The 6,000-nt window shown below is 32.5% G+C and overlaps 1 protein-coding gene across 2 annotated transcripts in view; it reads left to right on the top strand.

Annotated features, from left to right (window-relative positions):
* The window catches only part of LOC142335881 (uncharacterized), a 116,499-nt gene that overhangs the window by 58,994 nt on the left and 51,505 nt on the right, over positions 1-6,000 (top strand). The gene's annotated exons all lie outside the window — the stretch shown is intronic.

Genomic DNA, 6,000 nt, shown 5'->3' on the forward strand with positions numbered 1-6,000 from the left:
TTGTTTAAAAATTGTCTATTTTGCAACCATTTGAACGACTGAGTGTTTTATTAGCAGCGCAAGATATCAGGGCAGATCGACATCTCATCACGGAACCTTGTGGTAAAAAAAAAAGATTTTAATGGGGAACAGCCTCTTTTTCTAAAATATTTTCGAATTTTTTTTTTGTGTAAATTACTGACAATAATTTCAAATCAGGGCTGAAAAATTGACATATACTATTTAGAAAAAATGAGGCCCAAGAAAAACATATTATAGTTTCAGAGTTAAGCTCATGGTTTTTCTGGCTCTGACAAATTGTTTTCGGAAAATTTTCTGAACTTTTTAAGTTTTGCTTTCTTTTGTTATACTTTTTGTAGTCCAAGGTCTTAGTCTCCCCAATCAAAGATCCAATTAGCCTTTTCAAAATGTATAAAAGAACCTAAACAGGGCTTTCAGTTGTTATCTAATTTCTCTCAACTTCTGGCGTTCTCTAGGAAGAAACTGGTACAAGCAATAGAACCGGATTTCCTGTGAGTTATAATATAATGTCTGTAACGTTTTCATGTTTATCTTATAGTTTTTTGGTTTTGGTACTACGAATTTTCAATTTTTTTTATTATTGAGCATAAATGCATATTTTATCACTTCATTTTTTATTTTTTATCACAACATTGACAACTCCAATTAAAGGAGAGCATAGCTGGGAAAAAGAGCATCAATAGTTGAAAGGCTTATCTTATTATATTAACTGTTTTCATTGAATAGTTTATGCTTTTCAGCTGAGATAAAATTCTCTCGCAAAAATTTGTGGATTTTTTTCATTTTGCTGGTGTGTGTCTTCTTTTTTGTTATTCTACGACATATACTTGATAAAAATAGGCCTCAATTGCTTCCCATGGACTTGATCCGATTTAGAGATTTCAGTTTATAATTGTTTGTTTTATTGACTTTCAAATTAAAAATTTATTTAAAAAGATGTTTCCAACTTCTTCCTTTTTGCTTTCAATTTTATCAACCTAAATAATAAGAAGTCTCAACTACTTTTGTTGATTTGAACATTGTTTTCTCGGTTGGTTATATGTTTTAAGTGATGGCTTCCACCTTTAATTTTTATCGAATTTTTCGAGTTTCTTTATCTCAATTTGCTTTTTTCTCTGACTCTACTCAGATAGTCCTTATAAAAGTTTTGATCTGAAATAAACAATGTGTAGATTAGTTAGATAGGTGGAGCCCCTAAATTAGATACAAAACGCAATTAAAAAATTTGTTGGCCATAAAATTTTGTTTTATGTTAACGAATCTTAAAAAACAGACTAGTACGAATAGGCTTTTAAAAAGTGTTTAGATGTAGAAAGATCAAGAAGACGATTTGTTTTTGCATTAAGAGCCAGCGCATTTCATATCCACATTGCCGTCAGACTTTTTTTTAGTTTAGCCATCGTGATCTGATTTTTTTGATGGTTACTTGTCCCATTTGACCTGTAGTTCATAAGAATTCAACGATCGAAAATGGTCTCATTCATATTTTGTAGCCTCTGAACACCTAAGTTTTTGTTTAAAAATTGTCTATTTTGCAACTATTTGAACGACTGAGTGTTTTCTTAGCAGCGCAGGATATCAGGGCAGATCGACATCTCATCACGGAATCTTGTGTTAAAAAATAGATTTTAATGGGGCACAGCCTCTTTTTCTAAAAATGTTTTCGCATTTTTTTTATGTAAATTACTGACAAGAACTTCAAATCAGGGCTTAAAAATTGACATAAACTGTTTAGAAAAAATGAGGCACAAGAAAAATATATTATAGTATCAGTGTTAAACTCATGGTTTTCTGATTCTGACAAATTGTTATTGTAAAATTTTATGAATTTCTTAAATTTTGCTTTCAATTGTTATACTTTTTGTAGTCCAAGGTCTTAATCTCTCCAATCAAACATTCATTAGCCTTTTCAAAATGTATAAAAGAACCTAAACAGGGCTTTCAGTTGTTATCTAATTTCTCTCAACTTCTGGCGTTCTCTCAGTATAAAGAGCTACAAGCAGTAGAACCCGATTTCCTGTGAGTTATAAATTAATGTCTGTAACGGTTTCATGTTTAACTTATGGTTTTTTGGTTTTGGTACTGCGATTTTTCATTTTTTTAATTTTTTTTTGAGCATTTTTACGTAGTCCTTTAATAAGGAAGAGCCTCTGAAGAGGTGATGCTTTACAAAACTTACAGATAACATCTGGTATTTATAGTTCCTTGAACTCTGTGGTGTTGTAATATTGTTTTTGGAATTCTGGCTTCTGCCTGTGTTTGTTGTCTCGTCATTTAGTCTCAACAGAACCATCCCATACACAATTGGTTTCCTGAGGTGTTGTGACTTAATCAATCCGTTTTCGTTGAAGTTTGATGACTGTGATCACCTTTGGAAATATTTATTTTCAAAAACATAATTAGATTTTTGATCTTTGCAATTTCGTAAATCGTTTTTCGATCCATTTGTAGCTTAATCTCTGTAACGGGAGGCCAGTAACCGTTCCCAGTGAGCTATAATTTAACCGTTATAATGGTTTTAGTTTCAACCTTTTTTTCGGCTTTGTTAATACTGTTACTACGATATTTCAAATAATGTTTAAGTTCTTCATATATTTGTAAATTTTAAATAATTATTGTTTTCCTTTTGAAATATGACAATAATGGTTCGTCCTTTGGTTTTCAATTATTGCAGAATTGAACTTTTTAATGCTCTTAGTGACAAATGTATGTTTTTAACGGCTACCAATTTCGCGCAAATTTAATTCTGCCGGTGCTTGTCCTTAGCCGTACGACCTGCACTGGATAGCGATAAGTCTCAGTTGCTTTCTAAGGAGATATAGAGCAGGATTTTAAAGATTTCAATTTTTTTTTAATAATCTTAATCACTTTAAATTTAATTTTTGCCAAAAAAGCTTTTTTTTAACCTCCCACCTTTTTGTTCTTTGTCAACCTCTTACCCAATCGCATTGAGGCCAGAAACTTTTTCGAATGTAGTATAGGTCAATTTGTTTTGCTTAGGTTTCATCTGATGCAAGTTTGAGTTTTTTGTTACTTTTTTAAATATGGACATCGAATTTTGGTCGTGATTATTGTTTGTTATTCAATATTTATGATTTATGATTGTCTTTTCTAGTAGTCCTATTAACAAAAAGTTTCAGCGGCCCTATAGCGTAGCCTCATTGTGTTCCTGTATTAGTTTGTTGAACGATATGTATGTTTTTAAAGTTTTCTATCTCTTCATCATTCGGTAGCCAATTAAGTAAAAATTCCGGATGAGCGGGTTTGAAACATTATGAGCGTACGAACATTATCGAGCCTCCTTGTTAGATTTGAAGTGAAATTCAGTTCGACGCTCTTTTCATTTGACTGTTAGAATTAAAGTACGCTGATTTAGTTTAGATGTTTAAAATTATGTTTAAATTTTAATTTTAATTATCTGTCGTAACTTAAAAGTAAAAAATACTTTCCAATGTTTTTCTTCATTACTGATAACATAAATATGAACAATTGTACAATCAAATCTATCTGTTCAGATAATTGACATCTTTTCGGTTAATGCGTTTTAGGCTCCAGAGGTATCCGATCACTAGCCATTATATAATAACTTGTTACGACAGTTTTGTCGACAGTGTGTTTTGTTATGGAGAGAATTTTTGGCGATATTCTGTTCCTCGTGTTTTGACGGCCCCGTTAACAACTTATGCATTATTATTTAGTACGCTACTATATAAAAAATAGTACCTGCGCTTTGGGGCTGGAAGATTTTATGCCCACTAAGATGGGCTGGGGGCCGAAACAGAATAGATCCAATTTTTGATTCTCAACTTTTTAATAGCCGCCGTCAGCCTCTCAAACGGCTATTTTTTAAGCGCACTCCTTTTTACAATTCAAAGATTTTGAATTGTATTGGGTCGCTGTCTTTTTGCTACGATTCCAAAAGGAATATTCGAGAAGTCTTTTTTTAAATCAATTTTGTTGGAGTGAATTTTGAAGCGGGAAATGAAACAATTGAAAAAATTTGGAGTGATTTTGTTGCTGAACAATATGAAGAGTGGAGCGAAAGGAGAGTGATTTTTTGTACATATAGCTGTTTTCTAGAGAGCGAGAAATTGAGAGGAGTGAAAAAAAATTCTGTAAGTGAGCGAAATTTTTTGTTCACGTGCGGCATTTTAAAGCAGTTTTTTTTTCATTTTTTGTGTTAAGAGGTTTGGTTATAATCTTTGTTTTAATTTTAGGCCAATTTTGGTAGTGGTTTGAAGGTTTCTGGAAACTCATATGAATTTTATGCTAAACCGGAGGTTTTTCGTGTATTTTACTGATTTTTGGGCAAATTTTTGGCGTTTTTTGACGATTGTTTTGTTTTACTGGCTCAAATGGGAACTGAAAAGACACTTTCCACTTGAGCAAACTTTAGAGAACAATTGGTTACAGTTTTAAGGATTTGAATACTTTTTGTTGTTTTTTAGACAAGTTTCGTAGTCTATTATGACTCGCCTATTGTTTTGCGAGCATCTGGATACCCTATTGTCTGAAAGGAATTTTGTTTTGGATTTATATTCAATTGTAATATAAAAAAAATAATTAACTTTTTCCAGTTTTTTAGTGCAAGTTGTTTTTAAGAGCTTTTTTCATAATTTATTCTCAGGTATTTTTTGAAAAATTCACATAAGTGATTTTAGTAATTACTAGTTGTTTTGATAAGGTTTTTGGCAGAGATAGTTATTTCGGGGTCTCAATTTATGACTAGTTTTAATCAGATTTACTATCATGTTTTAACAGATTTGCTTTTATTTTTTTACTTTTTTGTTTCATGGTTTTGTTTCAAGGTAATCATACATTAGTGGAGGCACGTTTTGTCTGATGAGTAGTTGGATGGCGTTTAAATTTCCACCTCGAGTCGTTTCCGGAATTCCGGAATTCTTCCGGCTTTGTTTTCTTAAAGACCTTTCACACATTTTAATGGTTTTTGAACTCAAATTGGATTGTGATTTTGGTCACGCCGAAACAAGAAGTGGAGCGAAAAAAACGGCTAGTGGTTTTGCGGTGTGAAATTTTCTCACTCTAATTTTAAAGTACCGTGAGAAAACGGAGTTTGAAAAAAATATGCTCTCTCGCTAGTGGTTGTTTTCACATGCGGCAATTTGACATTTATTTTAAGTTTTTCGTAAATTTTCTTACATGATTTTTTGGAAATGGTTTTCCCAATTCACTCATTATGCCTTCTAGGTCTAGTTTCTTGTTTAGTCAATGAAAATTATTTGAATAGGTCAGAACTTGTCCTGCTATGTTTTTTTAATTCGCTTTACCTTTTGATCACGTTTTTCGTTTTACATAAGTCACAATTTTCACGTTTGACTTCTGACTTACCTCACTCACTGTTTCAACTGAATGGCTTTTAAATCCATTCACTCAATGAGTTACGCAAGATATTGAATATAGTCAAGGTCAAAAGAGCAAAATCAAAAGAAACGGGATAAACCGGTAAAGCCTGGTCATTAAGTTATAGTGCATTAGTTTATCAAAGTTCATTAGAGAGATTGCTAGCTGATATTAGTATTAAGCTTAATCCCTTCAGCTTAAAAGCTGACGTGAGTGTAGGCTAAGAATTTAACTGAAACTGCACACTGAATTGGAGCAATTTTTGCGACTTAGGAAAAATTTTGTGGTCAATTGACATGTCTTCCTTTTTCTTTTTCTGTTCCAAACCCGATGTGCGTCTAGCGCGTCAACGGATACTATTTTCCGGCAATCTGCCGGCTATGTTTTATCTATCTCTTTTTTTATGCTCCCTTCCTCAATATTTTAAATATTGTCCAGTGAAAGCAGTCAAGTGTAGCATGTAGCATGTGTATTATAACAAAAACAGGACTGGCACACACTTGATCCTGGGTTTATTTAGGATGAATTAGAATCATCTTTATCTTTTCAAGCATCCCAGCTCTATTGTTCTTGTTTGTTGACCTTCTCAGCGGTTCCTTCTGATTCTACCATTTTTCG

Source organism: Convolutriloba macropyga, chromosome 3 (assembly GCF_964194025.1).
Source record: "Convolutriloba macropyga chromosome 3, txConMacr16.3, whole genome shotgun sequence".
NCBI classification, from domain to species: Eukaryota; Metazoa; Xenacoelomorpha; order Acoela; family Convolutidae; genus Convolutriloba; species Convolutriloba macropyga.